This window comes from Furipterus horrens, unplaced genomic scaffold, assembly GCF_987537825.1.
Source record: "Furipterus horrens unplaced genomic scaffold, mFurHor1.1.pri manual_scaffold_9, whole genome shotgun sequence".
Lineage (NCBI taxonomy): Eukaryota > Metazoa > Chordata > Mammalia > Chiroptera > Furipteridae > Furipterus > Furipterus horrens.
In genome coordinates this window covers 7,292,959-7,304,003 of record NW_028327179.1, presented here as the reverse complement: position 1 = coordinate 7,304,003, position 11,045 = coordinate 7,292,959, and the positions used below count along the sequence as shown (strand labels likewise).

Below are 11,045 nucleotides of genomic sequence, written 5' to 3'. Positions count from 1 at the left end.
CAAACCTAGCCAGTTTTAGGAAGGTCAGAAACACCGTTTCCCTACTTTCCAAACACAGTTCAGCTTTACCAGCGGCTGCCAATCATTCAATCTGATTGGGGAGGTCCTTTCTGTGCTGTGGTGCCCTTCAGCTCTCAATACAAAACCGCCAGGATTCTCAGCCTCCTTGCAAACTGTCTTCTTTCTGTAAACTGCGTGGGTCTCCTCTCCTTCTCCAGAGCACCCCTGCGAACACCCGCCAGCGAGGGAGACAGCCCCAGAGCGCGCCGTCCCCCTAAAGTGTTCGCAGCTGCCTATATATCCCTGACTGCGTCCTCTGACGCAGTGGGTGTTGCCAACAGTTCTGACCATTCACAGAACCCTATGTAGGCTCTGTGTGCTTTCCATACCTTCCCCTGGTTCAAGACTCCTCCCATCCACCTGAGGCCTTGGAAGCATCCAAGCCATTTTGCATAATGAAGGACACCAGCCACCAGCCTCAGGCGTGTGGAGGCATCCTGAAAGCTGCTTGCTTCTCCCCATCCCCCGGCCGCAAACTCAGGGGGTTTTTGGACTCCCCTGTTTCTGTAACAAAAGGGCAATGGGAGTATTCTTCACGCCCAGGTTGGGTGTATTTACAAGACAAACAACAAAAGATGTAACAACAGGGTCACGGGAGGGACTCTCTTCGTGGCAACGAGACGGTCTGTGTGTGCTTAGGGAGATGGCCACTTGGATCTACGGATGGGATAAAGTTTCATGGTATTACACAGATACGCCCCCAAAGTAAATAATTCAAGAAGAGCGCGTGTAAAAACAGAAGAAATCCGTATGGGGTGTGTACCTAAGTTAGCAGTATTTTATCGACATCCATGTCGTGGTTTTGACGTGTCCTATGGTTACACAGGATAGTTTGTGGGGGGAGGGAACTCTGTACTATTTTTGAAACTTTTTGTGAATCATAAACTATTTCGAAATAAAAACGTTACAGAGGAAACACATAGATGGTCATGACTGCATAGAAGAACAGGCCTGCACTGTCCTCACAGCTCAGGCGGGACAGGCTGCTGAAGCCGGGCAGCTTCCTGGTGTCCTCCTGCCCCCTTTGGACGCTCTGGCTGCACTCAGGTGTCGGCGGACACCGGAGGTAGATCCTGCTGAGTCTGCTAGGCCAGCTTGTTTTTTATTGCTGCTCATGCTCTCACAGGATTTAATACAACGAGAAATCGTTATAAGCATCAACACAGCAACGGCAATCATACAGTCATTCTTCCCTCTGGATGGTGCCGCCTTGAAAATTAATCTTCAGCCGTCGGCCCAGCTCATTCTCCCCACACAAACGCTTTTTGGTTATTAGAGCTGCCAGTCTCCCACTGAAAACTGCCCAATTGTTACTCCTGGCATTGGAAACAAAACAAATTTCCCTACAATCCCTCTAGGACCTATAAAATCTGCCTGTGGTTGACATTTCCAATCTCGCCTTCCACATGCTCCCTCTTCCTCGGAGCATTAGCTACACTGGCCCTTTGGCTGTTCCCAAAACACACCCAGCACAAGTCCTGCCAGCCTCTGCCTCTTCCATCGCCACGTAGCGGCCACATTCTGTCTGCAGGGACCTCATTTGTCAAAGCTCCATCTCGTCACCGTAGTTTAGACTCCTCTGTAGCACTTATCTCTAACCGAAGCTAATTTCTTTCTTTTTTTCCTCTTCCTCCCATGCCTTCACCCCTTCCCCCTCTCTTCCCTCCCTGCCTCTCTTCCTTCCTTCCTTTTTTCTCCTTGTCTTTAATCCACAGAGCCTAACACATAATTGGTGCTTGGTAAATATTGTTTGAATGAATGAATGAATGAATGAATGAAAGCTCCATTAGTGGTGCATATTCCGGGAATTATGAGTAGGGGTGAGAGACCTTATTCTATTTTTACACGTCAGGGCAATTTGATATTCTTATATGAAGCATAAGTTAATTCTGCAATTGAGTGTTACAAAGCAAATAACCACATATACACATCCATGCCCAGAGGAGATGATTTCAGAGGCCTTTTTCAGCTCCAGGATTCTATGATCCCAGATTTTCCAAATTATTCTCATAAGGTATAAGGAAGAGTGCCAATACAGCTTAGCTCTACCCGGTAAAGCATCAAGACAGAATCAATGGATTCATTGCTCAATTATGAATTAATGTAAAAGCATGGATCTGTGTCAAGGTCTAAGAGCCTACGCAGATACTTCTTAACACACAGATTAATATGTGTACCTGTGTTCTCACCCCCTATTTCTACAAAAAGAAGGTCAAGAACCTCAGTTCCCTCTGGACACCAGTCAAGCGCAGGAGAACACAGAGGCGATATAATTCTGGAGGGTGGAGGTAGGTGTTGAGGGAGTTTGGAGATCAGTTCTTCCTACTCCATCTGGTCTCTGCATGTGAGGGTGCCAGTCCTGTGCTCCTAGACCTCGGTCCTCACTTATGATTCGACTCGCCTGCCTTGAGGTAGGCAGAGGAGTCCACACAGAGTGACTCTTACGTTTCTCGTATGCTCTTTCTTTTTTTCCTAAAGAATCTAGGCAGCCTGCAAAGATACAGAACGTATACCTAGACACGGTCACAGCAGAGACAAAGAAAGGGCCACCGGGGCATGAATATGAAACGGAGCCTGAAGTGAGCGTTAAACACCACTGTGTCTTCCAGACACCTGCGCCCATGCAGATGGGCTGCAAACATGGGCTGCAACCTTTCTCAAATCCAGCAGAGACGTCTTCGGTAACATTTCTCACAGAAGGTAAATTCAACCAATTATGTGGTCGGTGCACGCTCTTCCCCAGAGCAGAGCACAAAGGGAGCACTGAAAGTTTCTGTAAAGAGGCTCTTATTCTTAATCTCCTTCTTGCAGTGCCGTTCAATATTATTTCTTTCCACCTAGGCTGATGGCACTACTCCAAGATGCAATTAGGTCAGAACACTTCCATGGCGATGGATGGGGCGGTGGCGGGGCGTGAAGCGGGGGAGGGGTGCAGCTTGTGCAGGACACATTAATATAAATAAATACCTGTGCCATTAAAGTAATCACCTACATTTTCTTTCTTCAGTTATCTCAGGATGGAAATGGACGGTTATACTTTAATTTTCTTTTTGTACCACATTAGAATCTGCCCCTAGGAAAAGGAAACGGAGCTGGAGAGACCGAGCGAAAAGCCAGAACGAATCATTTTTTCTGCCTCACTGGTCAGGCATATTTTGGGCAAATGACTCAGCACAGTGTGAGAGGGAGGCAGGGGCTAGATGTTATCTAAAGTTACAGAAATTTTCCAGAGCGCCTAAAGCTGTCCTGGGTGGTTATTTAAGGCTCTGTGTGGGAGCAGGATGGAGGAGGTGGGGGCACTAGACTTATTTTCTGCCTGGGACCGCGCTGATCAGGCAGCTTCTCTCACTCTCTGAAATGCCCTTTCTCTGGGGTTGATAATACAATATTCCCTCACTTATCATGGGTATTACATTCTAGACACCCCCCCCCCAATAGGGGAAAATACGCAAAGTAGGAACCTTCCATTTATTTCAGCATTTATATATATTTTAAGGCTTTATAAACCCTTCCCACACACTTATAAACTGTTCCCAGTCCCTTATTAACCTTTCCCACTCCCTTATTAACCTTTTCCACACTTTCATAAACACTACTTATGTTCTGAAACATATTCTACACTCTTAAACGTACATAACTTTAACAACATACATATACAGCACCGCAAAATCCTGCGATATAGCGAAAAATCTGTGATAAATAATTAAATATATATTTTTAAATCCCGCGATACAGCGAGGCCACAATAAGTGAACCGTGATGTAGAGAGGGACTGCTGTACCATCTCCTTAAGTGGAAGTTGCTCCGATGGGCCAGAACCCAGGGGTTCTCAACTCTGAAGTATCTCACTAAGGGCCTTGCCAGTCAAACCATGCATCCATTTCGGACGAGTGGCTCAGGGCATTTGCTGTGTGGGGTGGGGGGCAGGGGGTGCTGTCTTGGTGATTCCTTCTGACTCTTCTGCATTAACTCAGCATGTTCTACACCCTTGGTATGTATGAGACCTTTAGGGAGAAGGTGGCACAGATCAGATATATTTTCTCTCTTCGGGAAGCTCATGATCTGGTGGCAAAGACAGGAGCGAAGACGATGCTGAGTCCACAGCAGAATGTGTTCGTAGCAGACCGAGCGTGGGTTCTGAAGCCTACAAGAGAAAAGGGTGGATTTTTAGGAAAGGTCCTTGTGCCTCTGTTTTATCGAGGGGTCTAGCGTTTAGCTGACATTCACTGTTGAGCAGGCATTCAAAACGTGCTGGATCGACAAGAAAGAGTCTAGTATGAAGAGACAGAGATGGACAGAAAAGGCATCTGAGGTAAGAGCTACAGGGAGGCATAAGAAAGCATGGTAGGTAACAGAGCTCGCTGACGTTGAGTAAAGGATAACCTGGACCATCGTCAAAATCCAGAGGCATGTGTTAATTTTTACAGAAACACTCAATTGCTTTTTTTTAAGTATATTTTATTGATTATGCTGTTACAGTTGTCCCAATTTTTTCTTTTTCCTCCCCTCTGCCTAGTACCCCCCTTCCTTCCAGCAATCCCACCCCCCTTAGTTCATGTCCATGGGTTGTGCACATAAGTTCTTTGGCTTCATCCTTTCCTATGTTATTCTTACCTTCCCCCTGCCTATCTTGTACCAACCAATTTCTCTTCTTAATCCCTGCACCATTTCCCGATTTCTCCCCCTTCCCCCTCCCAGCTGATAACCCTCCAAATGATCCCCATACCTATGATTCTGTTCCTATTCTGGTTTGCTTAGTTGGTTTTGTTTTTATTTTTTAGATTCAGTTGTTGATGGTTATGATTTTGTTTTGTTGTCATTTTAATATTCATAATTTTGATTTTTTTTTAAGTAAGTCCCTTTGACATTTCATATAATAATAGCTTGGTGGTGATGAACTCCTTTAGCTTTACCTTGTCTGGGAAGCACTTCATCTGCCCTTCCATTCTAAATGATAGCTTTGCTGGGTAGAGTAATCTTGGCTGTAGGTCCTTGCTTTTCATCACTTTGAATACTTCTTGCCAGTCCCTTCTTGCCTGCAATGTTTGCATTGAGAAATCCACTGAGAGTCTTATAGGCACCCCTCTGTAGGTAACTCTCTACTTTTCTCTTGTTGCTTTTAAGATTCTCTCTTCATCTTGAACCTCTGGCATTTTAATTATGATGTGTCTTGGTGTGGTCCTTTTTGGGTCTAGCTAGTTTGGGACTCTGTGCTTCCTGGGCTTGTATGTCTATTTCCTTTGCTAAATTTGGGGAGTTTTCCTTCATTATTTTCTCACATGAGTTTTCAATTTCTTGCTCTTCCTCTTCTCCTTCTGGCACCCCTACGGTTCAAATGCCAGCACGTTTAAAGTTGTCCCAGAGGTTCCTAAGCTTCTCCTCATTTTTTTCAATTCCTGTTTCCTCATTCTGCACTGGTTGACTGTTCTTTTCTTCCTTATGTTCCAATCATTAATTTGAACCCCCATTTCCTTCCCTTCACAATTAGTTTTGTGTATATTTTCTCCATTTAACTTAGCATAGCCTTCACTTCTTCCCTTATGCATTTGCCATACTCAAGCATATCTGTCAAGCCTGGGAGAACCTTTATCACCAGTGTTTTGAATTCTGCCTCTGCTAGGTTGGCTATCTTCTTGTTTGTTAGGTTGGCTATCTCCTCATCGCTTAGTTCTCCCACTGGAACCTTGATCCATTCCCCCTTTTGTGCCATACTTCTCTGTCTCCTCATCTTGACAGGCTCTTTGTTTGTTTGCCTCTGTGTCTTAGGTAGAGCTGTTGCTCCTGTTACATTGTAAGTGGTGGAGCCTTAGGGATTCTTCAGTACAGGGCAACCTGTTTCACCACATTGTGGTGCTGTGGGGGGGGGGAACGGGGTCTGAGGGGGAACAATGCCACTTTCTCAGTGCTCTCCCCTTTTCTAGGCATTTCTCCCACTTCCCTATGGGACTGATGCCTCTCTAGCTGTTGCCCTGGCTGTTTTTCCCAGAGTGGGTGGATCTGCACATGTTCTAGGACCATGGAGGCCCTTTAAACCAGCAGACTCTGCCGAGACTGACAGTTTCTTCCTCCGCCCCAAGCCCCTCTGGTTTTCACAGTCAAAAGCAATGAGGCTTTGTTTTCCTTGGTGCTGGGACCATGAGCTGTGCAGTCTGGTCTGGTCCGGTGCTGGGAGTGCTCCCCAGATGTCCCTCCCCACTTTTTAAAAGGTGTGACTGCGCTTTCTGCTGGCCCACCACTGCCGCCGCTCCTGCTACCACCACACCGCATCCTCTCTGCCCTGGCTCTGCCCCTCCTACCTGTCTGGATGAGTATCTCTTCTTTATGTCTTTGTTGGACTTCCATGCAGCTTGATTTCCTGGAATTCTGGTTGTCTCTAGTTTTGAGATAGCTGTATTCCTTCTTAGTTGTGGAAGGAGATGTAGCGTGTCTGTCTAGGCCTCCATCTTGGCTGGAAGTCCTCCTCACCTCACCTGTGTTTTAATAGTCTAAAATTCAGTGTTGGAACACACCTTCAGGAAAATTGAAGCAGACAAATACTGTTATAAGATCAAGTTTGTTTAATATAAGCAATATACATATCAATATAATGTTGTAATGTGCTATAATAGAAAGCCAAATTTTTCTAAGAAGACTCTGCCACAATGACTAATTCTGCCTTTTCCCTGCCACCCACCTTTTATAGTCTAATGAGGGTCTACGCCTGAGCTACCCAGGTAAGCCCCACGATGGCTTTGTCCAGCTAGTACCCGTGCGAGGCTAGCGTGGACGGTTCCTGTTATCTCCTTGAAGGTCACGTCCGGTCAGCCCTCTGTGTGAGAGCGGTGTGCTGTTGTAGGGAGAGATGAGAACAATAGCAGGGAGCCTTGTTGTAGGTGCAGGAAGGCGCCTAGGGAGGTGGGTGCCCCTGGCCTGCAGAAGCTTCTCTCTGGGTGTTCCTGCAAAGTATTTTGTAAGGCTCACCCTCCCGCCACCCAAAGTAGTTGATCATTGGAACAAGAAGAGGGCCATGTTTGGCATGTATGATAACATTGGGATCCTGAGAAATTTTGAAATGCACCCCAAAGAACGAATCATGGTACCCAAATGGCTTCAAGGCTGGAAGGGGAATGAATTGCAGCTTTGTATTCGAAAGAAGAAAATGGTTGGAAATCGGATGTTCACTGATGACCTGCACAGCCTTAACAAACGCATCAGCTATCTCCGCAAACGCTTTACCTGACGTGGAAAATACTGGTAGACGAGAACGCTGGGGACTGTGGGAAAGGCATATCTATTAGAGGAGAAGGGAAACAGTACTTTTCATTATGAAAAAAGGGATTTGTGTGCGCTTCATAATAAAATGAGGCTTCTTTAAAAATAATAATAATAAGGGTCTACGTATATTGTGTCATACCACCAAGCTTCTGGCACACTAATATGAGGTAGGGCTGGAGGGGACCAACAGGGATTAGGAGGTCCCTGGGTCTATGGACATGTGGGAGCCATTGCTACTCTGATAGCTGACTGGGCAAGGGCCGGGGTCATTGTCAAGTGCAGAAAGAGCTGTGGCTCTGTCACGAAACAGCAATTGGGGTCCCGCTGTCCACTGCCACCCTCTAGGGAAAGTTCCAGAGGTAAAGGCTTAGTGATAAAGGAAAAGAATCTTTATTCAAAAGCAGTCACAGAAGCCTATCAAGTCACAGCTTTGATCACTTATGCCTATCAATTAAGGCTAAACTCTAACTCCTGAGTCCCCCTAGCATTTCCCGTTTCTGTAGAGTTAGTTTACAAACTAAAACAACATACAATTATGGAGGAATGGCAGGCTTCTGCCTCAGAGCCCGTTCCCCTAAACACCCAAAGAATAACCCTGCCACCCTCTGTCGGGCCAGCCTGATCGTAGGCTGTGCCTAGAGTTCCTTCCCATCCCAAATACCGTCCATTGGGAAACGCAGGCAGCTGCAGCACCGTCATCCAGGCATCGTCTAGGAAGGGCCAGAGCCAGAGCCAGAGCCAGAGCCAGAGCCTGAGAGAGAGCCAGCCCAGGAGCAGGAAAAGCTCATGAGCCAAAGGGCCCGCCCTCTTTTTATTTCCATTGGCTCTGGAGGCTTCAGCTTCTCAGCCAATCCCATCCTAGATTGCTTTCCATTGCCTCGGCAACCTCCTCCTGTGGCCCCTCCTATTTCTCCCCAGTGATCTTAATCAGACCTCTGTATCAGCTGCAGTGGAGGGAAGACAGGGTCAAGTACAGGAGCCATGGCCTTCTGTACAGGAACACACTGATTGCTAACTCTTGATCCAAGTGGGGAGCTGAGGGTTTAACCCCTGGCCCCGGGCCGTATCTTCCCCAGTTTCCTGCTGGTGTTTCCTCCTGTGCACGCCTCCTGACCAGAATCCAGAACACATGTTGGTCCATGATGTGGTTCTTAGAACTCAGCCTCTGGGCAGAGCAGGCGGAGAAAAATGGGACAATGACTCTAGGGAAGACCAAAGCTCCTCTTCATCACAGAACCTTGGGAGAGTTCATTTTATTCACATGACACCTTGATTATCAGGAATCATGGGTGTGAGTTTAGGGAAACCTCTGGAGAGCTTAAAGGAATGCAGTGCCTGCATTTCAATAGACCTGGCTTTCCACACCAGAGAACTCTCTGCAGCTCTAGCTAAGTCATTCCCATCACCCCAGGCCATGCTGCCCAGAAGCCATGAGAGCTACCATTGTTTCCTCACAGGTTGGGGACCCCTGTAGATACAATGTCATTAATTAGGTGGTGGAAAGACAATACCAGGTGCCTTCGAGGCTTCCCAAGGCAGGTGGTTCTCTGTTAGAGTCTGCAAATCTACTTGTCTTCTTTATCCAGAAATGGCATCCACCCATCAGAAACCCCTAAATCCCATTTTATCAGGCCACGAGGGAAGAAAGAGTTACCAATCTTTAATTATAAAGCAGGCTGTAAGTAAACCTTCAAGTAATATATTTAGATGTGTGCTCCTGAGGTCAGTACATTAAAAAAGAACTGTTTTGCTAGAACAAAGGGAGCAGAGGAGGTGGTCGAGGCCTTGAGAAAGTGTTAGTCATCCCAGACGCCTCTAGCTAGGATGCAGAGAGTCAGCGAGTTAGAGAAATAGTCTCCCTCTCCAAGCTCACTCTAGTTTGGTCTGAATATTTGTGTCTGAAGGTAGAATTCTCAACCACAAACTCCCTTATATAAGAAATGTTACACTATTGGTTTCAAAGTAAATAAAATCTGACCTTGCACTTTCAAGACGTAACATGCCAACCCTTATTGCTATGCATTCCTCAGGCATTCCCATTCAGGGTTCTAAGTCTTTCTCAGGCATCACACCAGCACCCTCCCTGTCTGCCTGCCAGGGACTGAGCCACGGGCTCTGGGCTCCGGGATTTGGGGACACCCCTGCTTCCATTCTCTTCCATGTACTGGGAAGTGTTCTTAAGCCTCCCCTCCTTCCCCCTCTTCCCAGCATAACCTCAGTGAGTTTAGGTTTTCTTTAACACTAGGAAGAGAGGCTGCTCTCCAGAAACTTCAGAGTCCTGCTAAATGGACCAGATGCTGGTGACAATAAAAATAATATAGTAAACGAGATCAAATTACCTCTCATTCTTTCCAGTTCTTTCAAGGTAGAAAGAACAAATCCCAGGGAATATCCACAAAAGTTTTCCCATCATAGCAGGCCTCCACCAAGCCCTCCGTGCCCAGGGAGCACCGGATGGTGCTGTTCTCTCCAGCTCTGGTGAGGCATTGTGCTCTGCTCTAGGTGACAGAGAGGACTCATCTGCTTTCAGTGAGTGTGCTGTTTAAGTGGCAGCAGTCATGCCCACACCTGTGATACCTGGGATAAGGCTACAGCGGGGAAGATACACGTGAGAGGAGATTACCATCTGGAGCCACCCTTCAGAGGACCAGCAGAGATGGAGGACATAGTATTTGAACTTCAGGTGATGTCAATGACCATGATTGGCTCATCAGGCATGGAAGGGTAGAATTATTCAGAGCAGAAGGGGCAGAACAGGTAAAGTCATCAAACAACAGAGAGCCCAGTATGTTATGAAAATAAGATGCTGGTTGGGTTCTCTAGGAAACAGACTGAGTCAGAGATCTGCATGGGGGAAGGTTATTGGGGGGTCATCAACAAGGGTACCACACACGAGAGGGAACAGGAAGCAGGACTGAGCAGAAGTTTAGCTGCAAGGCATTTACTACAGAGGTTTCATCAGCCTCTAAGGGGAGCTCTAGAGCTGGGGTGGCTCTGCAGAGGGGTCTCATGCTGAGGCAAGGAAGCAGGCCTTTGTAGGCTCTCAACCATCAGTCATTGGATGCACCTGCTCTTGGCCAGGGGGTGTAACCTTGGGAGAGGCAATTCCCCTCACTTGAACATGATGGCTGAGGAAGGACTCAGCTGTGAGCCCTTAGCAGGCAACACTGCTAAAAGCTGGGGGCATGAGTGTATCCAGCCCAGCATTGCTGTATCATGTCTGATGGGCAAGAGAAAACAGAGTATTAGTCAGGGCACGCTAGGCTACGCTGCAGTAACAAAAATGTCCAAATCTCATGTCATAATAAAAATTCCTTTCATTTGCACAACACTCTCCTTTGAGCCACTTGTTGTGACTTAGGGATTCAGGCTTCTTCAGTCTCTCCAGACTTGTAGTAAAAGAAAGGAGGGAGAAAGTAGAACCACACAAAAGCTCTATAGCCTGGTCTGCAGGTCATGTGTCTTGCTTCCTCCTACATTCCCCTGATGAGACCCAGTCACATGGGCACAACGTTATTGCAATAGAATTTGGGAAATATACTCTTCTCCATGCTCTGCCCCCCAAAGGAAATAGAGTTCCTAGCATCTAGCCAATCTCTGGCTCAGGCATGCTTGCTTGGTGTCCAGAATAGAGCAGGATCACTGGGTAGCCAACATTGACATTCGAGTCAGGATTTTTTTCTTTGTTTATGAAAAAATTAATATTTAAACATCTTTCAAATATGTGTGCT

The 11,045-nt window shown here is 46.7% G+C and overlaps 1 pseudogene; it reads left to right on the top strand.

Moving 5' to 3' along the window:
* The first annotated feature begins 6,901 nt into the window (after positions 1 to 6,901).
* On the top strand, positions 6,902 to 7,297 carry LOC150001232 (large ribosomal subunit protein mL51 pseudogene; annotated as a pseudogene).
* The last annotated feature ends 3,748 nt before the right edge of the window (positions 7,298 to 11,045 follow it).